The sequence below is a fragment of the Balaenoptera physalus genome (assembly GCF_965194825.1).
Source record: "Balaenoptera physalus genome assembly, chromosome: X".
In the NCBI taxonomy this organism is placed as follows: Eukaryota; Metazoa; Chordata; class Mammalia; order Artiodactyla; family Balaenopteridae; genus Balaenoptera; species Balaenoptera physalus.
Genome location: NC_138903.1, coordinates 41,101,024 through 41,127,986, shown reverse-complemented (window position 1 = coordinate 41,127,986; position 26,963 = coordinate 41,101,024). Strand labels below are relative to the sequence as shown.

Here is a 26,963-nt window from a genome sequence, read left to right as displayed (position 1 = left end):
ACTATCGCGGCCTCTCTTGTTGCGGAGCACAGGCTCCAGACGCGCAGGCTCAGTAGTTGTGGCTCACGGGCCTAGTTGCTCCGTGGCATGTGGGATCTTCCCAGACCAGGACTCAAACCCGTGTCCCCTGCATTAGCAGGCAGATTCTCAACCACTGCACCTCCAGGGAAGCCCCTAGATACCTGTTTTGCTAATATTTTATCCCAACCTGAGTCTGTTGCATGCCTTTTCATTTTCTTAAGAGTATTGTTGAAAGAACAAAAGTTTTTAATTTTGACATTTAATTTATGCATTTTCCTTTTAAGATTGTCATGCTTTTAATGGCTTATTGAAGAAATCTTTGACTACCACACAGTCAGGGAAAAAAATGTTTGTTGCATTTCCTTATGGAATATTCATAATTTTAGCTTTTGTATTTAGGTTTATGATCCATTTCTAGTTAATTTTTATGTATGGTTTGTAGTAAAGGTAAAAAATTTTTTTTCTTGTAGATTTCCAATTTTTCTGAGCACCGTTTGCTGAAAAGATAATTATCCCTAGTTAATTATCTTGTCCTCATTCTTAAAAATCAATTAACCATATATGTGTGGGTCTATTTCTATGCTTTCTATTCTGTTCTGTTGATAGGTATATCTATCTTCATGTCAATTCCACAGTGTCTTGATAACTGAAGCTTTACTGTAAGACTTGAAGTCAGTAGTGTATGTCCATTAACTTTATTCTTCTTTTTCAAATCTTATTTGGTTATTTTAGATCCTTTGCATTTCCATACAAATTTTAGAATCATCTTTTATTTTTTATAAAACAACCTAGTGGGATTTAGATTGAGATTACATAAAACCTGTAGATATATTTGGAGAGAATTTTTATCCTAACAATGTTGAGTCTTTTGATCCATGAACATGGGATGGATATTTCCTTTTATTTAGGGCTTTAAAATTTTTTCTCAGCAATGATTTACATTTTGCAAGAGTAGTGATCTTGTCCATATTTTGTTAAATTTATTCCAAGTATTTTATGTTTTTTCAATGCTACTGCAACTGGTGTTTTTAATATCAGTTTCCAATTCTACATTCTACATATATAGAAATACAGTTGATTTTTATATGTTGATTGTGTTTTCTGTGACATTGCTAAACTTACATATTTGTCCTAGTCTGTCTGGGCTGCTATAACAGAATACCATAGACTGTTGGTTTACAAACAAAAGAAATTTATTTATTTTATATATATATATATATTTAAATGTTATTGAAGTATAGTTGATTTACAATATTGTGTTAATTTCTGCTGCACAGCAAAGTGACTCAGTTATACATATATAAGAAATTTATTTCTTACAGCTCTAGAGGCTGAGAAATCCAAGATCAAGGCATTGGCAGATTTGGTGTCTGGTGAGGGTCTGCTTTCTTGTTTGCTGTATCCTCACATGGTGGAAGGAGATAAGAGCTCTCTAAGGTCTCATTTATAAGGGCACTAATCTCCTTCACAAGGGCTCCACCCACATGACCTAATCACCTCCCAGAGGTCCCACCTTCTAAAACTATCACATTGGGGGTTAAGATTTCAATATGAATTTGGAGGGGGGGCACAAATATTCAGTCCATTGCAGTATTCTTGTAGCTTTTTGTAGATATCTCAGGATTTTTTTTAAACAAACATGGTCATGTTATCAGTGCATGAAGATAGTTTTACTTTTCAATATATATGTCTTTATTTCTTGCCCTGTTACCCTGGGTAAGACTTCAAGTACAATGTTGAATAGATGTTGTGAGAACAAACATACTTTCTTTTTCTCTTTTTTTTTTCATGTATTAAGATGATCTTATGGCATATCTTTTTTAGTCTATAAGGTAAATTACATTGGATGATTTTTCAAATGTTAAACCAACTTTACATTCCTGGTATATACTCTACTTGGTCAAGATGCATAATCCTTGCTAGTATTTTGTTGACAATGTCTGCAGATATGTTCATGAGGGATATTAATCTATAGTTTTCTTCTCTTATAATATTTTTTTCTGATATATCAGGGTTATGCTGACCTCATAAAATGAGTTGGGAAGTATTCCTTCCTCCTTTAATTTCTTAAAGAATTTGTATAAGATTGGTAGTATTTCTTTTTAAAAATATTTGATAAAATTCACTACTGAAGTAATCTGAGCCTGGAGTTTTCTTTATGGGATGATTTTAAATTAAGAATTTAATTTCTTTAATAGATACCATTCTTGAGATTTTCTGTTTCTTCTTGAGTCAGTTTTCATATTTGTATATTCCAAGGAATTTGTGTCTTTTCACTTTTTTTCTTGATTTGGTTTCAACACTTTTCTTTCAGCAATTGATAGAACAAGAATACAGAAAATCAATGAGGATATAGAAAACTTGGATAACACTATCAACCAACTTAACCTAATTGACATTTATAGAATATTCCACTCAACATCAACATAATACACATTCTTTACAAATACACATGGAACATGCACCAAGATAGACCATATTCTGGACCATAAAACATGTTTCCGTATATTTTAAAGGACTGAAAGCATATAGGGTATGTTTTCTGGTATAACAAAATTAAATTGGAAATAAACAACAGATACTTGGGAAAACGCCAAGTATTTGGAAATTAGCACTCATCTAAGTAATCCAGGGAGAAAAAGAAAATTATAAAATACTTTGAACTGAATGAAAATGGAAATATAGCATATCAAAGTTTGTGAGATACAGCTAAAAACAATGCTTAGATGGAAATGTATAGCTTTAAATATTTATATTAGAAAAGATGATTGTCCAATATCAATTATATAAAATTCTACCTAAGAAGCTAGAAAAAGAAGAGCAAAGTAAACCCATAGTAAGTAGAAGGATAACAATGAAAAAAAGAGCAGAAGGCAATGCAATAAGAAAATGGACAGGGACTCCCCTGGTGGTCCAGTGGTAAAGAATCTACCTTCCAATGCAGGGGATGCAGGTTTGATCCCTGGTCAGGGAACTAAGATCCCACATGCCGCGGGACAACTAAGCCCATGTGCCACAACTACTGAGCTTGCGTGCCTCACCTAGGGAGTCTGCATGCCACAAACTACAGGGCCCACGTGCTCTGGAACCTGTGCATCACAACTACAGAGCCCAGGCGCCCTGGGGCCCCAGAGAAGAGAAAAACCCTCATGCTACAACTAGAGAAGAGAAAACCACAACTAGAGAAGAGAAAACCCGCACACTACAACTAGAGAGAAGCCTGTGCTCCACAACAAAAGATCCCACACACCTCAGCAAAGATCCCGCATGCCACAACTAAGACCTGACGCAGCCAAAAATAAATAAATAAATAAATAAATAAATAAATAAAATAAATAATAAATAAATCTAAAAAAAAAAAGAAAGAAAGAAAATGGACAAACAATAGAAACAATCAATTAAGCCAAAACCTGGCTTTTGAAAAGACCAATAAAATTGAAAAATCTCCAGCTAGATTGATCAAACCAAAAAGAGAAGCCACAAATTATGTGAAAAATGAAAGGGGACATTGCTGCAGATCATGTAGATGTTAAGATCTTACTATTGAGTAGGGTGTATCCCTAAATTTTTCTTTTTTGAGGTTTGCTTATCTTCTTATGACCTCTGTTTTCTGTATAGATGTTAGAGTAAATATACTGCATTTCTGAAAAAAAAATCCACCTTGGATTTTGATTGGAATTGTATTGAATTTATAAATCAATTTAGATTGAATTGAGATCATTATAATATTGTCTTCACATCAAAGAAAATGAAATTTCTCCCTTTTATGCAGATCATCTTTTATAATCATCAGTAAAATTTTTGTTTTCTCCAAAGTCTTATATATTCTTAGATAAAATAATTACTAGATAAATTATGTTTTATTTTATCAGTGGTATTTCTGATGTAGAGAACACATTGACTTTTGTAGGTTGTTCTCATATCTGGCAACTTTGCTCAACTTATTAGATTTAATAGTTTATATTCTGTTGGCTTTTCTAGGGAGATGAACTTATGTGAAAGTAATAATAGTTTCATATATTTCCTTCTAACACTTAACCTCTTATCTCTTTTTCTTTTCCTATGACTCTGGTTAGCATTTCCAGCACCATATTAATTAGTGGCAGTTTTAGTGTGCATCTTTGTCTTATTCCAGATCTTAAGAGGAATGCATTTAAATTTTCTATAATAAATATAATGTTGGTGGTAAATTTTATGAAGTACGAAAAGTCACTTCTGTTCCTAAATTGCTAGTTTTTTAAAATCATAAATAAATGTTGAAATAAATCAAATTATTTTTCTACATCAACTGAGATAATATATGATTTCTTTCCTTTAGTTTGTTGTAAACCATCCCTTAATTCCTGGTGTAAAGGTGATCTGTTTTTGTTGTTGTTGTTGCTGCTGTTGTTTCTTTTTTTTTTTTTTAATTAATTTATTTATTTATGGCTGTGTTGGGTCTTCGTTTCTGTGCGAGGGCTTTCTCCAGTTGCAGCGAGCTGGGGCCACTCTTCATCGCAGTGCGCGGGCCTCTCACTATCGTGGCCTCTCTTGTTGCGGAGCACAGGCTCCAGACGCGCAGGCTCAGTAGTTGTGGCTCACGGACCTAGTCGCTCCGCGGCATGTGGGATCTTCCCGGACCGGGGCACGAACCCATGTCCCCTGCGCTGGCAGGCGGACTCCCAACCACTGAGCCACCAGGGAAGCCCCTGTTGTTTCTTTTTAAATTAATTTAACCAGTATTGTCTTTAGGAATTTTGCATCTATATTCAAAAGTGGAAGGGGCCTAGATTTTTCTTGTATGTATATTATACTTCAATATGAAGCTTACATAATATTAAAAAATCCAAGAACCTGAGTGAAGAAAATAGGAAAAAGTGACTTCTGAGCTCCTTGAGATTCCACAAAATATCTGATTTCTCATCAGCCATGGGAACAGATTGACCTCCTACTGAGGTAATCTCATAACCTAGCTAATTCCCTATTCCTTTGACTTACTTCACGAGGTTTCAGTTTAAGGGTCCAGTGTTTAACTACTGTTTCAATGTGCATATTTAAAGTTACTAAGTGGGATTCCTTAAGTGAATAATAATACATCCATGCAGCTGTTCAAAATAATGAGATAGATCAATCTAAACACACTAATGTGAGAGAGCACCAAAGATGTATTACTAAGTGAGAAAAGCATGGTGTAGGGTTATGTGTATAGTATGATCTCATTCACTATTTGTATGTGTGCATGAAAATTTTCTGAAAACATACTCAAGAAAATGTTAAAGTGGTTATTTCTGGGAAGTGGGTTGAGGAGGGAGGAAGATGACTTCCTTTTCAGATTATACCCTCCTGTCATATTTGAATTTTTTTAATCCTGTAGTTTATTGCATTTATATAAATCAAATGAAAAATAAACTCCCCAGATATAATTTACAAATGCCTTTTATATGTGTATCTCAGATATACCAACTTATTACCCTCCTAATATTTGAGAGTTCTTTTTTTATGCTAGGAAAGGGAGTAATGATGCTACATTAGAGAAAGCATCCAGAGTTGAAGGCTGCATTTATTAGGGCAGCTTTACATGGATGAAATCCATGATAAGGTCAAGGTCCACTAAAATTCAGTCAGAATCCCACAAGGACAATACCTATATCCCAGGGTTGCAAATTGCAGCTCTGACACTGAGCACCCTCTCCGTGGCAGTTCGGGTGCTGGTCGGCGGTAGACGGCTGGTTTGTTTAGACCCATCACCTCTATAAAGAAATTCTGATTTGAAAGCGTCTGATGGATTTGATGGATTTGATTTGAAAGCGCCTGATGGATTACTTGTCACATTTACATAAACAGGACAGTGCATGCAAATACTTCATTACCCCTTGCTTGGCATTTATTTTGTAAGGCTATTTTCATTTAGTTTAAATTTGGTTTCACTGAAATACATTAAAAATTTAACAGATCATAATTCCAGTAAAAGCAACCTTTTTTTCCTCCCTGGTTATAAAAGTAGTAACACTCAATGTAGGAGAGGCAGAAAAAACAAAATAAAAATCCAAACTGTAAGTATAGTTTGGTGCATATCGTCCCACTCTCTTTGGCCATGAATATATATTTTCATATTTTACATACTGGTTTGTGTCTGGCTTTGCTTACAATCCATCAAAAACCTTTCCCCAAACACAACATTGTAAAACAACTATACCCCAATTAAAAAAAAAAAAAACCTTTCCCCATAACATTCAGTATTCTTCTAAAACATGATTTTTGGCTATGTAATAGGGTTACCCTATAATTTACTTAACCAATTGATTATTAGACATTACATAATAATTTTTAGTACTATAAATTATACAAAGAGACATACATAAAAATGATTTGTTTACCTTGCTTTTTTGAAAGAGTCTTAGAAGTATGACTGAGTTTAAAGGATATAAATATTTCTAATCGTTTAATACAAATTGCTCTCTGGGACAGTTGTGCCAATTAACAGCCTTACAAGCCCATAGGTTCCAATTTCCTTGCTACGTTATCGCGATAATATCGCTTTTTACATCTTTACCAATTTGACAGGTAGAATTGGTATCTTGGTTTAATTTGGATTTATTTGGTTACTAGTGAGGCTGAACTTATTTTGATATACATGAACTATGACTTTGTCTTTGATTCTATACTCAAGCACATGGTAATGTGGTAGATACTCTCTGAATAACTCAAAAAGTGTTGGTTGATGAACTGACTGTACTATTGAAATTTCCTTTTAAAAAAAAATTCTTGGACATCTAGATTTAAATTGTACTCTATTGCTGTAAGTTTTTCTATTTCAGAACTCTGCCTCTTTTTTTCCCTCCTCTAATAAGGGTGTTCTAGATAATGAAAACATTAGCTCTTTTGGTAGGAGTTTTAAAGGCCAAGGACACAGTTTTATCGAAGCTCCACGTGTGAAGATGACAATCTTAATTTAAATTTGTTTGATTCTGTCTTCCAAAACATTCCCAAGGACACACAAACTCTTTGTTATACACAAATTGTAGAAATTGAAATTGAATTAGCTAGCAAGGACACAAAACTTTATGGCAGATGCAGTATATTTTTGTCTCCTGTGAATCTTCTGTTTTACTTGATGGCATTTAGCTTCCTTGCTTTCCACAAGCAAATCTGGTAAATAATAGTTTACAAATAATTTCAGATTTTAACGCAAATGTACTTAGGTAACCCAGAACATATATAGTAACTGGAATTAGAGATCTTACATAAAATATGCTTAACTCTTGAAATAATTCATTGTGTTTGTGACTAGTTATTGCCAAGTTAGTAGGAATGTGCTGTTAGAACGAGGTTATTAATTGATAACCATCATCTGTTAACAGAGGCTGTAAATTGTAATTAATCCACGATGTTTAGGAAAGGGTTATTTTGGCTAATTGAATAGTATATTCACTCCACATGGGATATGGATTTTTGAAGTAATGAAAATTTAGCAAAATGTATTTATCACTAAATTTAAATTATTTCCATTTTTAATTTAGAAGACATAAGGATTATGAAATTCCTTAGTAATGTATATGATCCTTAACCTTAATTGTATAGTGTTCTACAAGGATTAGATTCAATGTTTTAATAATCTCGTCTCTGCTTGAAATTAGCTTGTTGTCATTTGCTGAGAGAAACAGTTTTTTTCATAGTTATTTTTTCATATTTTGTATTCTAGAAAGCCAGTTTACTGTATATCATTTTTTTTAACCTCACACAAAATTTGAAATTAAAGATAGGTAGTTTTTAATAGTTTATTTCCGTTGGGTCTTATTAATCTTAAATTAACCTCTCATTTAGAAAGTTGATCTAGTAGAGAAATAACAAAAAACCATAATCTTGTTTTATTTATTCTAGGGTACTGCAATTCCCATATACTCTTCTTAAACTGTGGCATTTTTGTCACCTCATTTGGACACGTACAAATCAATAACCTGTGTTAATTCTGTGGAAGGAAATTGAAGTATCTTAAATCATTTGCTGGGGTATTCTTATGAATTGTTTTACAAATCGTTCCTTTTCTTAAAGTTTTAGTTGTTTTTTTCTTATTTATAGTCTAATTTTCTAAAAGTTGTGGGGGAATATACAAAGTTTAAGAGGCAAATAGGTCTATAAGACTTATGGAGAAGGTCCCTGATCTCTCCCCTTCCACTCTCCCCTCCCCCAACATTTCCCACTCCCCAGAGACAACCACATTCAACTGCTTTCCTTCTCTTTTTTTTTTTTGGTATTTACCTCTATATTTCTAAATAAAATCCTTACACTTCTATTTCTTGATTTGTCAGTGCTAAAAGTTGCCCTCACACCATCCCACACAAGTACACTTTCCATGACCTCTTCTCCCAATGTAGCCATATAGAAATCTCAACTGGAACAATATTCAGTGTTTAATTATTATGACTTTGTAATAAAAGCTAGTCACAGCCAAGCCATGAAGTATACGATGACTACTTTTTCCTTACTGTGTAACTTTTTGTTTTCCCTGGAATGAATAATTTTCTTGTCTCTTTTGTTTGTTTAGTTTTATGGGTATCTACAAGTACTTCATCCCCAGACTCTTCTCTATCCTTCCTCTCAATAAGTTTGAATACATTAGATATTCTCTCAGTTTATTGTTTTTTCAGAGAAATCTCTCCCAAGATCTGCTTAAATATGGACAGCTTGCTCCCTAGGCTTGCTGAATACTGTCATCCTAGAATCTCCCTTCACCACCATCTTAGGTGTGCTTTTTTTTTTTTGGCATATGGAAATTTATTACTATCCTGCTTTCACCATCAAAACTTATGATCTTGGTCTTTCCTTCTTGCCTTTGTATAAGGCCAAAAGAGAGACATTGGCTACTTTGACAACCTTAAAGCAGACTCCAGGAATGTCACCAACAGCATGACCTTTGCGACCAAATCCAGCAACCAGAACTTCATCATTTTCCTCAATAAAATTCAAACAACCATCATTGGGTACAAAGGCGGTGATTTTTTTGCCATTCTTGATTAGTTGAACCCTGACACACTTCCTGATGGCAGAATTTGGCTGTTTGGCTTCAACCCCTACTTTTTCAAGCACAATTCCCTTGGCATGAGAAGCACCTCCAAAAGGGTTGGCCTTCAGGGCTGTGCCCAAATGGGCTTTCTTGTACTGTTTATCATGCCACTTTTGGTCTCGTCGGTGGCTACGGAGCTTCCTGGCAGTACGAAGACCGTGACACTTGCCCATCCTGCCGGCGCCACGGGCCTGAGCGAAAGAGTTAGGTGTCCTTTTTTGCCTTCTTCTTGACTTGGTTCTCCTATTGCTTTTTCTCGTATCTTCCTCTTTGTATTTTATTGTCCTTTTTGGTGAGCACATCCTCCAGTAGTTTCCCAAGAAAGAGGGCATGGGAGATAAAATTTTTGAGACTATAGGTGTTTTACTTTGCTCTCATACTTAACTCCTAGTTTCACTGAATGTAGAATTCTAGTTGGGAAATTATTTTTTCCTTCAAGTTTTGATGGCATTGTTCCATTGTTTTCTAGCTTCCAGCGTTGCTGTGGAAAAATAAAATGCCATAATGATTCATGATCCTTTATATGAAAGAACTTTTTTTTTCTTCTCTTTCTCTCTGGAGAGATGTTGTCTTTGTCTCAAGTGATTAAAACTCTGCCTTGATGTGGATCTATTTTTCTCTGTTGGGATGAGCTCTTTTAAACTGGAAATTCAAGTCTTTCAATTTTGAGAAATGTTCTGGAATTATTTTGTTGATGATGTCTTCTCATCTGTTTTTCTTTGCCCTGTGTTTGTGGAAGACAGGAATGCAAAAGAGAGACAGCTCTTACTCTTCTTTATAAGCCTTATAGAACTATTTGCCTCTTAAACTATGTACATTCCCCTGCAACTTTTACAAAACTGAGCTATAAATAAGAAAAACAAGTAAACCTTTTTAAAAGGAACAATTTGTGAAACTTAAGAACTCATTAGAATACCTCAGCAAATGATTTAAGTTACCTCAGTTTCCTTCTACAAAACTAACTCAGCTTATTCAAATTTAGATCTTCTGAATTGGTCCTTATCTTTTTTTCTCTTATTTTTAATCACATATGTTTTGCTCTATTTTCTGAGAGATTTTCTCAACTTTATCTTCCTAATATTTTACTGAATTTTAATTTTATTTCCAATAGCTCTTCAACTCTTTGTGTATGCTGAATGTTCTTTTCTCATACCGTCTTGTTCTTGTTTTGTGGATATAATATCTTACCTCTCTGAGACTATAAACAATCTTTTTTTTTTTTTAAAGTTTTCTTCTCTCTGCAAAGTTTGTTTCCTGCTTTTTTCTGTTTGGTTATTTTGTCTACTTTGTTTCATATTTCTCATATCTGTTGACCCTTGACTCTTTGGACACATTATAAAGCTTTGCTTACATGAGTAGATTTTTCAACTGTGGGAAGCAATATAGGATGATCTGCCTGATCTATTTCATTAGGAAATCCCCAGTGATAATATATTTTCCCCCTTGAACTGGTCAGATTCCCAAGAGAGGACCCTATCACCTCTTTCCAGCATTTGGGAATCTGATTGGGAAAAGAAGGCTGGCATCAACATTTAGTGTCTAAAATTTCCTTTATTCTCCTTATGTTCATTATAGTATCTCTTCCATCTGCTGTACTTGGTGTCCCCTAGTCCAGAAACTTGCTGTCCTTCTCATCCACAAAACTTCAGTCTTTTGCTAGGATGAGGTAAGATCTGTCTTGGCTGTTTGGAGTGGAGGGACACTTTGTGATCTAACTTCTTACACAGATTTTCAATGAAACCTCCTTTTTTTAGCCTTACCTTAGCTGCCATTTCTACATATGCCACCAATCTCTGAGCTCTTAGGAAATTCTGAAGTGCAAAATGGGTCGTTTCTTGGCTTTCCCACTGCTGGCTTAGAATTCAGCTGAATTGAGCCTCTTAAGTCAGTTACCATTTATCCATCTGTCATCCACCTTCCTTCATTCTACTGCTGTTGTCTTCTCTCTCTTCTCTTTGTTCTCATGGTTCTATGGCAGTTGTAATAATGTATGTGTTCAGTTGGTCATTATTATCCAAAGCAGTGCCCTCCTTTTAACTTGAATTCAATATAATATTCTTGTGCTTTTCTGATACATTTATTTCCTCCAATTGCTCCCATCATCCCTTTATCTCCTCAATCTAGCCATATGTTCAAATGTTAGATCTCATTCATGATACATACATAAGGTTCTGAATGACAGTTGCAGATTTCAGTGCAACTGTTGGAAGAAACCATATGTGTTTGAGTGTGCATGGGTGTGCGCACACACACACACAGAATATGATTAGGTTAAACTCCTTGTTTATTTAGGGAAGAACATAGAATCATCTTGGAAGCAAGTTGGCCAAACAGAACAAAGGCAGGTTCAGCATATCTTGTGAAGCTATCCTTCCAGCTCCGCCCCAGCATCCCTTGGAAGCTGCAGGTGACAATGACCATGCAAAGTTGAGGTGTTTTGTTTGCTTTCTTTTTTGACCTGGGAAACTCATTTTAAAAAAACTACACCACAGTACCACTGAAGAAGAATTTACACAAATGTATGCCCTTAGACGGAACTATTTAGAGATACCCTAGAATATTAGAGGCAAGCTGGAGGGTAGATGGGCAAGAGATTCTTGAGGAAACTCAGCATCAGCAAGACACCACACTCATTTAAAGGAAAATACAGAGTGAGTGTGAAGGTGTCCCTGGACATTCTCTCTATCCATCTTCCCAGTGTCCTGGAAAGACTGTTTCCCTACAGTCTGTCCACAGGCTTCAATAGAATACTCCTTTTGCTGGAGTGACTCTGATCCTATGTTTGGTCAAAAGATCATCTAGCATTAAATTTTAAAACAACCTCCCAAATGTTTGACTTTAGTGTTTATGGGATAGAGTAATGTTGATGTCCAAATGAGCCTTTTTTTTAATAAAAGCCATTTATTACTCTTGCCACCAGTAATATTATTGTTGACATCATACCTTTTTAGTTCTAAGCAATTACTGATCTACATAAATGATACAGAAACTTGCAATTTTAAAGAGTTTGCCCTCTCACTTTGCATATGGCCTTTCTCCCAGTAATACGTTTTGTTTCTTTGTAATGGAGCACAGTAGGGCTCTGTTTAGTGTGGATTGGTTTAGTTATAGAAGCTTCAAAGACTGTTCTAGGTAAAATAAGGTGCTCAAGACCTTCATGCAGCTTTGTGGTAGATGCTACAAGGGCCATAGTGCTTGGTGCAAGTCTATTGGCAGAGAACACTTTTTTAGCCTCTAAATGGCAAACATAAGTGAGTTCAAAAGGCCAATAATTGGGGCTTTCCTGGTGGTGCAGTGGTTGAGAGTCTGCCTGCTAATGCAGGGGATACGGGTTCGAGCCCTGGTCTGGGAAGATCCCACATGCCGCGGAGCAGCTGGGCCCGTGAGCCACAACTACTGAGCCTGTGTGTCTGGAGCCTGTGCTCCGCAACAAGAGAGGCCGCGACGGTGAGAGGCCCGCGCACCGCGATGAGGAGTGGCCCCCGCTTGCCACAACTGGAGAAAGCCCTCGCGCAGAGGCGAAGACCCAACACAGCCATAAATAAATAAATAAATAACATCTGATTGTCTTAAAAAAAAAAATCCTTAACCTCATTAAAAAAAAAAAAAAGCCAATAATTGGAAACAGAGTGATAGTGTGTCACCAAGGTATAAATAGCTAAATAATTCATTTTCATTCATAAAAGAATATAATACATGACCAAAAGGAGTAAGCTGAATATTCTCCATTCTTTTTAGTTGCCACTCCAAATTGCTGTTTAAACAAAGACTTCTTGGGTACAGAGATAATAAACCCAGAAAATTTTACCCCAGCAGACCTTGGTGAGCTGTAGCCATTATGATAGCAGCCACCAAAGAGGATTTTCACCCATAAGCCAAGGAAGGCTTAGCTCAGATGCCTCAAATTTTACTCCTTACCCTGAAAATGCTTTTAGCAAGTTTAAATGTCCTGCATGTTTGGCAGTTGGGTCAAAGTTAAATAATCAGCAGTTTTACGAGTTCTTGAGGTATTTAGTCCTTTTGGCAAAATAGATTTTTCTCATTTGAACTCAGCTCAGTTGCAAGGAGTTTGGTCTAAGTCTGAGCCCTCATATTTAGGAGTAAGCAAAGTTCATTCCCATTTTGTTCTTTCCTACAGGATGGCTGTTATTAAGTTAATATAATTCTTTCCTTACTAACTAGTATTATATGTTTTAGGACTCTGAATCAGAAATGTAAGAAAATACCCTCAAATTCATTTTTTTCAGACTTTTAAAAGACAACACAGACTCAAATTTCAAGTTGACATTTTTGAACAAACTGTACAAACTACATTTTCTGCTGCTTTGGAGTGTAAGAGGGGTTTTTTTTTTTGGATGTTTGTTATGTGGCTTACATGGCCTCTGGTCAAAGTTACCATTTGAGCTTATGTTTGATCTCTTGTAGAAATGTTCTTTTATCCCCTTTCAATGACTGAATCTACATACAGCCCATGGTTCATTAGTAGTCACATTTTAATCAGTCCCAAGACCAAACATAGAACTGAAGAAAATTTTTAACCTGTAACATACATAACTAAGTTGATGGTATGCATTTCTAAAGTTGTACATCACATTAAGAAAAACACTTGAATGAAAGGGCATATATGGAGTGTTTTTAAATCCAAATACTAATGCCATTTGCTGGAAGAGTTATAGCTTAAAAAAAACAATCCCTCTACAGGAATTTGACAATCAACTTGCCCTCTGTTCTGCATTATGCATGCTTAAGATATGTTTAAAGTCTTTGGGCTACTTTCCAATGTTACAAGGAACCAGTTTTGTTGGTTTCTCTGTTTATTTTAAGGTCCCATTTTCAAAACAACCTCGTAGCTGGGAGAAACTAAAAAATTAGAAAATTAACTTTAGAGCATATTATATAAGTTCCTTTTTAAAAAATACTACCTTTTCAAGCTCCAGGGGTGCCAGCAGCTCACAGATAGAGACCATTGCCCTCATTTTACAGATAAGAGTACTGAGATCCAGCTGGTAAGCCAAGATATGTATCTGCTATTGGCAAAATAACTTTAAAGAGTAGTAATCATAAGCATGAGTGTATCAAAATGATATAGCTATATATCTCTAATTTTGAACATGTTAGCACATAATGTGAAGAAAATAAAATTATTATATATAACTATATATAATTATTATAATATATATTATATATAATATATTATATAACAATTATATATAGTTATATCTCATATATATATTTCTAGTATATATATCAGCTATATACTATATATAGTTATATCTGATATAATATATATATATATATGGGCTAATTTGACTATTTGGACTCTGAACATTCCTAGTCTGCATTCTTAAGAATAATACCAAAAAAATGGATATGAGGCTTGAACGCTACACAAATTTTGTAAAGCCCTAGCTTTGAGAATTTGATTCAGTAGACATTTATTGATGCCTGCCATGTGCAAGGCACTGTGCCAGATGCTAAGGAGGTATTGAATTTCCTTTAACAAACAATCCTCAAATCTCAGTAACTAAACACTTAAGTCACAGGCCCATGTAGTCAGCAAGTGTTGGCAGGATGGTGGGATGCTCCAAGCGTTATCCAGTCTGTAGCTCCATGTGACGAGACTGGCTGGATTCTCACCAAACTCAGCCTGAGTCGGAGATGGCAGAGTAAATTAGTCAGGGTAAGTTACACACAGTGGTGTGCTGGAGTTAGTTCATACAGGCTCACAAGAGCCAATGGTTAGCATCCCTTCCCAGCTCTGTGTTCAGTGACATCACTTTGGTAGCTTGAAATTGGCCATGGTGGGAGTATTTATACCATGGAAATTTATACCATAGCAAACTCTACAAATCAATGTTTTTTTTTGTTTTGTTTTATTTTGTTTCATTTAGAGATCCAGTTGCTAAACATTTACCAGCACACAACTGGTTATATAAGCTGCTTTTACAAACAATCCCAGTATCTCAGTGAATTGACGCAATACATTTTTATTTCTTGCTCACATCACCATATAATACCAGCTGACAGGGGACTCCACTCCAGGCAAAAACCAGAGATACAACTCCTTTCATTGGGGGGCCCAACTATCTTCACATGGCTTCACCGTTACCCTGCGACGTCTGCTTACAGACAGAGGCTAGGTGGAAAGAACACAGAGAAGGCCCAACACCTCTTAATTTTTAATGCCTCAACCCAAAAGTGACCCTTTACTTCCATGCACTTCCAGCTATGAGAACTAATCACAAGGCCCCACATAGAAGCAACAGAGACAGCATATGCTTGGCAGTGGAGGATAGCAGAGGAAGTAACACCTTAAAGTTATTGAAGGGCTAAACAAATGTGGTTTTTTTTTTCTGGATTCAGGAAGACCTGGATTTAAGAAGTATTTATTACAATGAATAAGCCCCACTCATGTGATGTAAATTTGACCATTCTATTGATCAAAACAAGCCACAAGAGGAAGGGAAAAAAATGTCACCTCTTGATGGGAAAAACAGCAAAGTTACATTGCAAAGGAGCATGGACATAAGAAGGTGTGATTTTTAATAATCTACCACAACATAGTTCCAGCAGGATTCAAGCAACCCAGCTTGCCCTCTGTTCTTGAAAGCCATTTTGTGACTTTGGCTGTCTGTGATGCCAGCCCTAGAGATCAATTTAATTTGCCTGGTGCTTGCAAGACATGGGGAGAACCCCAAATTCTTCCCCAGCTTAAATCTGCCAGCCCAGTCTTAGGTCTCAACTTTTACAGCGTTTTCTGTTCCAGCCATTTTTCTACTGATCATTTCCTCTTTAGCAGGCTTCTGACTTTTTAAAATTGAGGTATAGGTGATGTACAATATTATTTTTCAGGTGTACAACATAGTGATTCAAAAATTTTAAAAGTTATATTCCATTTATAGTTATTATAAACTATTGGCTATATCCCCTGTGTTGTATCCTTGCAGCTTTTTTATTTTATACATAGTAGTTTGTACCTCTTAACCCCTTACCCCTATCTTGTCCTTCCCCCCTTCCCTCTCCCCATGGGTAACCATTAGTTTGTTCTTTATATCTGTGAATCTGTTTTTCTTTTTTGTTATATTCACTAGTTTGTTTTACTTTTTAGATTCCACATATAAGTGATATCATACAGTATTTGTCTTTGTCTGTCTGACTTATTTCACTTAGCATAATAACCTCCAAGTCTATCCATGTTGTAGCAAATGGCAACATTTTATTCCTTTTTTATGGCTGAGTAGTATTCCACTGTATATGTATATATATGTGTGTGTGTGTGTGTGTGTGTGTGTGTGTATACCACATCTTCTCTAACCATTAATCTGCTGATGGACACTTGGGTTGCTTCCATGCCTTGGCAATTGTAAATAGTACTGCTATGGACATTGGGGTGCATGAATCTTTTCGAATTAGTGTTTTTGTTTTCTTTGGATATATACCCAGGAGTGGAATTGCTGGATCATATGGTAGTTCTATTTTTAGTTTTTTGAGAAAACTCCATACTGTTTTCCACAGTTGCTGCACCAATTTACATTCCCACGAACACTGTACTAGGGTTCCCTTTTCTCCACATCCTCGCCAACATTTGTTATTTGTGTTCCTTTTGATGATAGCTATTCTAACAGTTGTGAGGTGATATCTCATTGTTGTTTTAACTTGCATTTTTCTGATAATTAACGATGCTGAGTATTTTTTTTATGTTCCTATTAGCCATCTGTATGTCTTCTTTGGAAAAATGGCTATTCAGGTTTTCTGCCCCATTTTTTAATCAGGTTGTTTGTTTTTTTGATGTTGAGTTGTATGAGCTGCATATATATTTTAGATATTAACCCCTTATTGGTCACATCATTTGCAAATATTTTCTCCCATTCAGTAAGTTGTTTTTTCATTTTGTGGATGGTTTCCTTTGCTGTGCAAAAGCTTTCTAGATTAATTAGGTCCCGTTTGTTTATTTTTGCTTTTATTTCCTTTGCTTTAGGGGATAGATCCAAAAAAATATTGCTACAATTTATGTCAAAGAGTGTTCTGCCTATGTTTTCTTCTAGGAATTTTATGGTTTCTGGTCTTACCTTTAGTTCTTTAAGCCACTTTGAGTTTATTTTTGTATATAGCATTAGAGAATGTTCTAATTTCATTCTTTTACATGTAGCTGTTCAGTTTTCCCAGCACCACTTATTGAAGAGACTGTCTTTTCTCCATTGTATATTCTTGCCTCTTTTGTTGTAGTTTGACTTAAGAGCGTGGGTTTATTTCTGGGCTCTCTATTCTATTCCATTGATCTATATGTCTGTTTTTGTGCAGGTATTATACTGTTTTGATTACTGTAGCTTTGTAGTATAGTCTGAAATCAGGGAGTGTGATACTTCCAGCTCTGTTCTTTCTCAAGATTGTTTTGGCTATCCGGGGTCTTTTGTGTTTCCATACAAATTTTTAAATTATTTGTTCTATTTCTGTGAAAAATGCCCTCAGTATTTTGAAAGTGATTACACTGAATTTTAGATTGCCCTCGGTAGTATGGTCATTTTCACAATATTAATTCTTCCAACCATGAAAATGATGTATATTTCCATCAGTTTGTGTTGTCTTCAATTTCTTTCATCAGTGTCTAATAGTTTTCCCAGTACAGGTCTTTTACCTACTTAGGTAGGTTTATCCCTAAGTATTTTATTCTTTTTGATGTGATTGTTTTCTTATTTTCTTTCTGATAGTTTATTGTTGGTATATAGAAATGCAACGGATTCCTGTGTATTAATTTTGTATCCTGAAACTTTACCAAATCTATTGATGAGCTCTAGTAGTATTCTGGTAGTGTCTTTAGCATTTTCTACATATAGTATCGTTATCTGCAAACAGTAACAGTTTTACTCCTTCCTTACCAATTTGGATTCTTTTTATTTCCTTTAACTGACTGATTTCTGTGGCTAGGACGTCCAGTACTATGTTGAATAAAAGTGGAGAGAGTGGGCATTCTCATCTTGTTCCTCATCTTAGAGGAAATGCTTTCAGCTTTTGACCATTGAGCATGATGTTAACTGTGGGTTTGTCATATATGGCGTTTATTATGTTGAGGTAGGTTCCCTCTATGCCCACTTTCTGGAGAGTTTTTATCACGAATGGACGTTGAATTTTGTCAAACCTTTTTCTGCTTTGTGGATATTGAAAAATCCTTGCATCCCTGGCGTAAATCTTACATGATCATGGTGTATGATTCTTTTCATATATTGTTGGATTCAGTTTGATAATATTATGTTGAGGATTTTTGTATCTATGTTCATCAGTGATATTGGCCTGTAATTTTCTTTTTTTGTAATATCTCCATCTGATTTTGGTATCAAGGTGATTCTGGCCTTGTAGAATGAGTTCAGAAACATTCCTTCCTCTGCAATTTTTTGGAATAGCTTGAGAAGGATAGGTATTAACTCTTCTATAAATGTTTGGTAAAATTCACCTGTGAAGCCATCTGGCCCTGGACTTTTGTTTGTTGAGAGTTTTAAAAAAATTATTAATGATTCAAATTCATTACTGGTAATCGTTCTGTTCATATTTTCTTTTTATTTTTTCTTTTTAACATCTTTATTGGAGTATAATTGCTTTAAAATGGTGTGTTTGTTTCTGCTTTATAACAAAGTGAATCAGTGAAACATATAAATATATCCCCATATCTCTTCCCTCTTGCGTCTCCCTCCCTCCCACCGTCCCTATCCCACCCCTCTAGGTGGTCACAAAACACCGAGCTGATCTCCCTGTGGTATGTGGCTGCTTCCCACTAGCTATCTATTTTACATTTGGTAGTGTATATATGTCCATGCCGCTCTCTCTTTGTCCCAGCTTACCCTTCCGCTTCCCCGTGTCCTCAAGTCGATTCTCTAGTAGGTCTGCGTCTTTATTCTCATCTTGCCCCTAGGTACTTCAGAACCTATTCTTTTTTTTTTTTACATTCCATATATATGTGTTAGCATACGGTATTTGTTTTTCTCTTTCTGACTTACTTCACTCTGTAGGACAGACTCTAGCTCCATCCACCTCACTACAAATAACACAATTTCGTTTCTTTTTATGGCTGAGTAATATTCCATTGTATATATGTGTCACATCTTCTTTATCCATTCATCTGTTGATGGACACTTAGGTTGCTACCATGTCCTGGCTATTGCAAATACAGCGGCAATAAACATTGTGGTACATGACTCTTTTGAATTATGGTTTTCTCAGGGTATATGCCCAGTAGTGGGATTGCTGGGTCTTATGGTAGTTCTATTTTTAGTTTTTTAAGGAACCTCCATACTGTTCTCCATAGTGGCTGTATCAATTTACATTCCCACCAACAGTGCAAGAGTGTTCCCTTTTCTCCACACCCTCTCCAGCATTTATTGTTTCTAGATTTTTTGATGATGGCCATTCTGACCAGTGTGAGATGATACCTCATTGTAGTTTTGATTTGCATTTCTCTAAAGATTAATGATGTTGAGCATTCTTTCATGTGTCTGTTGGCAACCTGTATATCTTCTTTAGAGAAATGTCTATTTAGGTCTTCTGCCCATTTTTGGATTGGGTTGTTTGTTTTTTTGTTATTGAGCTGCATGAGCTGCTTGTAAATTTTGGAGATTAATCCTTTGTCAGTTGCTTCATTTGCAAATATTTTCTCCCATTCTGAGGGTTGTCATTTCATCTTGTTTATGGTTTCCTTTGCTATGCAAAAGCTTTTAAGTTTCATTAGGTCCCATTTGTTTATTTTTGTTTTTATTTCCATTTCTCTAGGAGGTGGGTCAAAAAGGATCTTGCTGTGATTTATATCATAGAGTGTTCTGCCTATGTTTTTCTGTAAGAGTTTGATGGTGTCTGGCCTTACATTTAGGTCTTTAATCCATTTTGAGTTTATTTTTGTGTAGGGTGTTAGGGAGTGTTTTAATTTCATTCTTTTACATGTAGCTGTCCAGTTTTCCCAGCACCACTTATTGAAGAGGCTGTCTTTTCTCCATTGTATATTCTTGCATCCTTTATCAAAGATAAGGTAACCATATGTGCGTGAGTTTATCTGTGGGCTTTCTATCCTGTTCCATTGATCTATATTTCTGTTTTTGTGCCAGTACCATACTGTCTTGATTACTGTAGCTTTGTAGCATAGTCTGAATTCAGGGAGCCTGATTCCTCCAGCTCCGTTTTTCTTTCTCAAGATTGCTTTGGCTATTTGGGGTCTTTTGTGTTTCCATACAAATTGTGAAATTCTTTGTTCTAGTTCTGTGAAAAATGCCTTTGGTAGTTTAATAGGGATTGCATTGAATCTGTAGATTGCTTTGGGTAGTATAGTCATTTTCAAAATGTTGATTCTTCCAATCCAAGAACATGTTATATCTCTTCATCAATTTGTATCATCTTTAATTTCTTTCATAAGTGTCTTATAATTTTCTGCATACAGGTCTTTTGTCTCCTTAGGTAGGTTTATTCCTAGGTATTTTTTTCTTTTTGTTGCAATGGTAAATGGGAGTGTTTTCTTAATTTCACTTTCAGATTTTTCATCATTAGTGTATAGGAATGCAAGAGATTTCTGTGCATTAATTTTGTATACTGCTCCTTTACCAAATTCATTGATTAGCTCTAGTAGTTTTCTTGTAGCATCTTTAGGATTCTCTATGTATAGTATCATGTCATCTGCAAACAATGACAGCTTTACTTCTTCTTTTCCAATTTGGATTCCTTTATTTCTCTTTCTTCTCTGACTGCTGTGGCTAAAACTTCCAAAACTATGTTGAATAATAGTGGTGAGAGTGGACAAACTTGTCTCTTTCCTGATCTTAGTGGAAATGGCTTCAGTTTTTCAACACTGAGGACGATATTGGCTGTGGGTTTGTCATATATGGCCATTATTATGTTGGGGTAAGTTACCTCTATGCCTACTTTCTCGATGGTTTTTTTTTTTTTTTTTTTTTTTTTTTTTAAATATGAAGACCTTTTTTTTTTTTTTTTGGCCACTCCATGAGGCTTGCGAGATCTTAGTTCCCTGACTATGGATCGAACCCAGGCCTATGACAGCAAAAGCCCAGCATCCTAACCATCTCGATGGTTTTTATCATAAATGCGTGTTGAATTTTGTCGAAAGCTTTCTCTGCGTTGATTGAGATGATCATATGGTTTTTGTCCTTCAATTTGTTTATATGGTGGCTCACACTGATTGATTTTCGTATACTGAAGAATCCTTGCATTCCTGGGATAAACCCCACTTGATCATGGTTTATAATCCTTTTAATGTGCTGTTGGACTCTGTTTGCTAGTATTTTGTTGAGGATTTTTGCATCTATGTTCATCAGTGATATTGGCCTGTAGTTTTATTTCCTTGTGACGTCTATGTCTGGTTTTGGTATCAGGGTGATGGTGGCCCCATAGAATGAGTTTGGGAGTGTTCCTCTCTCTGCTATATTTTGGAAGAGTTTGAGAAAGATAGGTGTTAGCTCTTCTCTAAATGTTTGATAGAATTCGCCTGTGAAACCATCTGGTCCTGGGTTTTGTTTGTTGGAAGATTTTTAATCACAGTCTCAATTTCAGTTCTTGTGATTGGTCTGTTCATATTTTCTGTTTCTTGCTAGTTCAGTCTCGGAGGGTTGTGCATTTCTAAGAATTTCTCCATTTCTTCCAGGTTGTCCATTTTATTGGCATATAGTTGCTTGTAGTAATCTCTCCTGATCCTTTGTATTTCTGCAATGTCAGTTGTTGCTTCTTTTTCATTTCTAATTCTATTGATTTGAGTCTTCTCCCTTTTTTTCTTGATGAGTCTGGCTAATGGTTTATCAATTTTGTTAATCTTCTCAAAGAACCAGCTTTTAGTTTTACTGATCTTTGCTATCATTTCCTTCATTTCTTTTTCAGTTATTTGTGATCTGATCTTTATGATTTCTTTCCTTCTGCTAACTTTGGGGTTCTTTTGTTCTTCTTTCTCTAATTGCTTTAGGTGTAAGGTTAGGTTGTTTTTTTGAGATGTTTCTTGTTTCTTAAGGTAAGATTGTATTGATATAAACTTCCCTCTTAGAACTGCTTTTGCTGAATCCTGTAGGTTTTGGGTCATCGTGTTTTCATTGTCATTTGTTTCTAAGTATTATCTGATTTCCTCTTTGATTTCTTCAGTGATCTCTTGGTTATTAAGTAGTGTAATGTTTAGCCTCCATGTGTTTGTATTTTTTACTCATTTTTTCCTGTAATTGATATCTAGTCTCATAATGTTATGGTCAGAAAAGATACTTGATACAATTTCAATTTTCTTAAATTTACCAAGGCTTGATTTGTGACCCAAGACATGATCTATCCTGAAGAATGTTCCATGAGCACTAGAGAAGAAAATGTATTCTGTTGTTTTTGGATGGAATGTCCTATAAATATCAATTAAGTCTATCTTGTTTAATGTAACATTTAAAGCTTGTGTTTCCTTATTTATTTTCATTTTGGATGATCTGTCCATTGGTGAAAGTGGGGTGTTAAAGTCCCCTACTATGATTGTGTTACTGTCGATTTCCCCTTTTATGGCTGTTAGTGTTTGCCTTATGTATTGAGGTGCTCCTATGTTGGTGCATAAGTATTTACAATCCTTATATCTTCTTGGATTGATCCTTTGATCATTATGCAGTGTCGTTCTTTGTCTCTTGTAATAGTTCTTTGTTTTAAAGTCTATTTTGTCTGATATGAGAATTGCTACTCCAGCTTTCTTTTGATTTCCAATTGCATGGAATATCTTTTTCCATCCCCTCACTTTTAGTCTGTATGTGTCCCTAGGTCTGAAGTGAGTCTCTTGTACACAGCATATATATATAGGTCTTGTTTTTGTATTCATTCAGCCAGTCTATGTCTTTTGGTTGGAGCATTTAATCCATTTACATTTAAGGTAATTATTGATATGTATGTTCCTATTACCATTTTCTTAATTGTTTTGGGTTTGTTATTGTAGGTCTTTTCCTTCTCTTGTGTTTCCTGACTAGAGAAGTTCCTTTAGCATTTGTTGTAAAGCTGGTTTGGTGGTGCTGACTTCTCTTAGCTTTTGCTTGTCTGTAAAGGTTTTAATTTCTCTGTCAAATCTGAATGAGATCCTTGTTGGGTAGAGTAATCTTGGTTGTAGGTTTTCCTCCTTCATCACTTTAAATATGTCCTGCCACTCTCTTCTGGCTTGCAGTATTTCTGCTGAAAGATCAGCTGTTAACCTTATGGGGATTCCCTTTTATGTTATTTGTTGTTTTTCCCTTGCTACTTTTAATATTTTTTCTTTGTATTTAATTTTTGATAGTTTGATTAATATGTGCCTTGGTGTGTTTCTCCTTGGATTTATCCTGTATGGGACTCTCTGTGCTTCCTGGACTTGATTGACTACTTCCTTTCCCATATTAGGGAAGTTTTCAACTATAATCACTTCAAATATTTTCTCAATCCCTTTCTTTTTCTCTTCTTCTTCTGGGACGCCTATAATTCGAATGTTAGTGCATTTAATGTTGTCCCAGAGGTCTCTGAGACTGTCCTCAATTCTTTTCATTCTTTTTTCTTTATTCTGCTCTGCAGGAGTTATTTCCACTATTTTATCTTCCAGGTCACTTCTCCGTTCTTCTGCCTCAGTTATTCTGCTATTTATCCTTTCTAGAGAATTTTTAATTTCATTTATCGTGTTGTTCATCATTGTTTGCTTGCTCCTTAGTTCTTCTAGGTCCTTGTTAAACGTTTCTTGTATTTTCTCCATTCTATTTCAAAAATTTTGGATCACCTTTACTATCATTATTCTGAATTCTTTTTCAGGTAGACTGCTTATATCCTCTTCATTTGTTAGGTCTGGTGGGTTTTTAACTTGCTCCTTCATCTGCTGTGTGTTTCTCTGTGTTCTCATTTTCGTTAAGTTACTGTGTTTGGGGTCTCCTTTTCACAGGCTGCAGGTTCATAGTTCCCATTGTTTTTGGTGTCTGCCCCCAGTGGCTGAGGTTGGTTTAGTGGTTTGTGTAGGCTTCCTGGTGGAGAGGACTAGTGCCTGTGTTCTGGTGGATGAGGCTGGATCTTGTCTTTCTGGTGGGCAGGTCCATGTCTGGTGGTGTGTTCTGGGGTGTCTGTGACCTTATTATGATTTTAGGCAGCCTCTCTGCTAATGGGTGGGGTGGTGTTCCTGTCTTGCGAGTTATTTGGCATAGAGTGTCCAGCACTGTAGCTTGCTGGTTGTTGAGTGGAGCTGGGTCTTGGTTTTGAGATGGAGATCTCTGGGAGATATTCGCCTTTTGATATTACATGGAGCTGGGAGGTCTCTGTTGGACCGCGTCCTGAACTTGGCTCTCCTACCTCAGAGGCACAGCCCTGATGCCTGGCTGGAGCACCAAGAGCCGGTCATCCACACAGCTTAGAATAAAAGGGAGAAAAAAAGAAGGAAAGAAAGAAAAAGGTAAAATAATATAAAATGAAATAAAATAAAGTTATTAAAATAAAAAATAAAACATAATTATTAAAATAATTAAAAAGTAATTAAAAGAAAGAAAGAAGAGAGCATCCAAACCAAAAAAACAAATCCACCAATGATAACAAGTGTTAAAACTTGTACTTAAAAAAAGGGAAAGAAAAGAAAAAACGGAAAGACAGAACCCTAGGACAAATGCTAAAAGCAAAGCTATACAGACAAAATCACACACAGAAGCATACACATACCCACTCACAAAAAGAGAAAAAGGGAAAAAAATATATATATATCATTGCTCCCAAAGTTCACCTCCTCAATTTGGGGTGATTCGTTGTCTATTCAGGTATTCCACATATACAGGGTACATCATATTGACTGTGGATATTTAATCAGCTGCTCCTCAGGCTGCTGGGAGAGATTTACCTTTCTCTTCTTTGTTCGCACAGCTCCCGGGGTTCAGCTATGGATTTGACCCCACCTCTGCCTGTAGGTCACCTGATGGTGTCTGTTCTTCGCTCAGACAGGACGGGGTTAAAGGAGCAGCTGATTCAGGGGCCCTGGCTCACTCAGGCAGGGGGATTGAGGGATATGAATGCGGGGCGAGCCTGTGACAGCAGAGGCCAGCATGACATTGCACCAGCCTGAGGTGTGCCATGTGTTCTCCCAGGGAAGTTGTCCCTGGATCACGGGACCCTGGCAGTGGCAGGCTGCACAGGATCCTGGGAGGGGAGGTGTGGATAGTGACCTGTGCTTGCACAGAGGCTTCTTGGTGGCTGCAGCAGCAGACTTAGCATCTCATGCCCGTCTCTAGGGTCTGCGTTGATAACCACGGCTCGTGCCCTTCTCTGGAGCTCATTTAGGCAGCACTCTTAATCCCCTCTCCTCACACACCAGGAATCAAAGAGGCAAGAAAATGTCTCTTGCCTCTTCGGCAGCTCCAGGCTTTTTCCCGGACTCCCTCCCGGCTAGCTGTGGTGCACTAGCCCCCTTCAGGCTGTGTTCATGCAGCCAACCTCAGTCCTCTCCCTCGGATCTGACCTCCGAAATCCGAGCCTCAGCTCCCAGCCCCCACCTGTCCCGGCAGGTGAGCAGACAAGCCTCTTGGGCTGGTGAGTGTTGGTCGGCACCTATCCTCTGTGTGGGAGTCTCTCCACTTTGCCCTCAGTACCCCTGTTCCTGTGCTCTCCTCCATGGCTCCAAAGCATACCCCCGCCACCCACAGTGTCCGCCTGCGAAGGGCCTTCCTAGTGTGTGGAAACCTTTCCTCCTTCACAGCTCCCTCCCACGCATGCAGGTCCTGTCCTTATTCTTTTGACTCTGTTGTTTCCTTTTTCTTTTGCCCTACCCAGGTATGTGGGGAGTTCTTGCCTTTTGGGAGGTCTGAGGTCTTCTGCCAGCGTTCAGTAGGTGTTCTGTAGGAGTTGTTCCACATTTAGATGTATTTCTGATGTATTTGTGGGGAGGAAGGTGATCTCCATGTCTTACTCTTCCGCCATCTTGAAGCTCCCCTCGTTCATATTTTCTATTTCTTCCTGGTTCAGTCTTGGGAGATTGTACATTTCTAGGAATTTGTTCATTTCTTCTAGGTCATTCATTTTATTGGCATATAGCTGTTCATAGTAGTGTCTTATGATCCTTTGTATTTCTGTTGTATTGGTTGTAACTTCTCCCTTTTCATTTCTGATTTTATTGATTTGGGCCCACTTTCTTTTTTTTCCTGATGCATCTTGCTAAAGGTTTATCACTTTTGTTTGTCTTTTCAAAGAACCATCTCTTAATTTCATTGATTTTTTCTGCTGTTTTTTAGTCTCTATTTTATTTACTTCTACTCTTATATTTACTATTTCTTTCCTTCTACTAACTCTGGGTTTTGTTTGTTCTTCTTTTTCTATTTCCTTTATGTGTTAGGTTAGTTTGTTTATCTGAGATTTTTCTTGTTTCCTGAGGTAAACTTCCCTCTTAGGACTGCTTTTTCTGCGTCCCATAGATTTTGGATCGCTGTGTATTTATCTTCATTTTTCTCCAGGTGTTTTTTAATTTCCCCTTTGATTTCTTCAGTGATCCATTGCTTGTTTAGTAGCATATTGTTTAGACTCCACATGTTTGTGTTTTTTGCACTTTTTTTCTTGTAGTTGATTTCTAATCTCATAACATTGTAGTTGAAAAGGATGTTTGGTATTATTTCAGTCTTCTTAAGTTTACTGAGACTTGTTTTGTGGCCTAGCATGTGATCTATCCTGGAAGATGTTCCATGTGCACTTGAAAAGAAGGTGTATTGTGCTGCTTTCAGATGGAATGTTCTGTATATATATCTATTAAGTCTATCTGATCTAATGTGTCATTTAAGACCAGTGTTTCCTTACTGATTTTTTGTATGGAGGATCTGTCCATTGATGTAAGTGGGGGGTGTTAAAGTCCCCTATTATTATTGTGTTATTGTCAATTTTTCCTTTTACATCCATTAATATTTGCTTTATGTATTTAGGTGCTCCTATG

General features: G+C 36.4%; 2 long non-coding RNA genes and 1 pseudogene across 4 annotated transcripts in view; 2 read left to right on the top strand and 1 right to left on the bottom strand.

Annotated features, from left to right (window-relative positions):
- LOC309652637 overlaps positions 1-26,963 on the top strand; it is a 153,431-nt gene that overhangs the window by 106,433 nt on the left and 20,035 nt on the right. The gene's annotated exons all lie outside the window — the stretch shown is intronic.
- Positions 6,487-10,281, top strand: LOC309652644. Its single transcript, XR_014258842.1, has 2 exons — positions 6,487-8,744; positions 9,273-10,281. It is a non-coding gene; the product is annotated as an uncharacterized lncRNA (long non-coding RNA).
- On the bottom strand, positions 8,751-9,286 carry LOC309652593 (small ribosomal subunit protein uS12 pseudogene; annotated as a pseudogene). Its single transcript has one exon. The product of its transcript is annotated as a small ribosomal subunit protein uS12 pseudogene (transcript).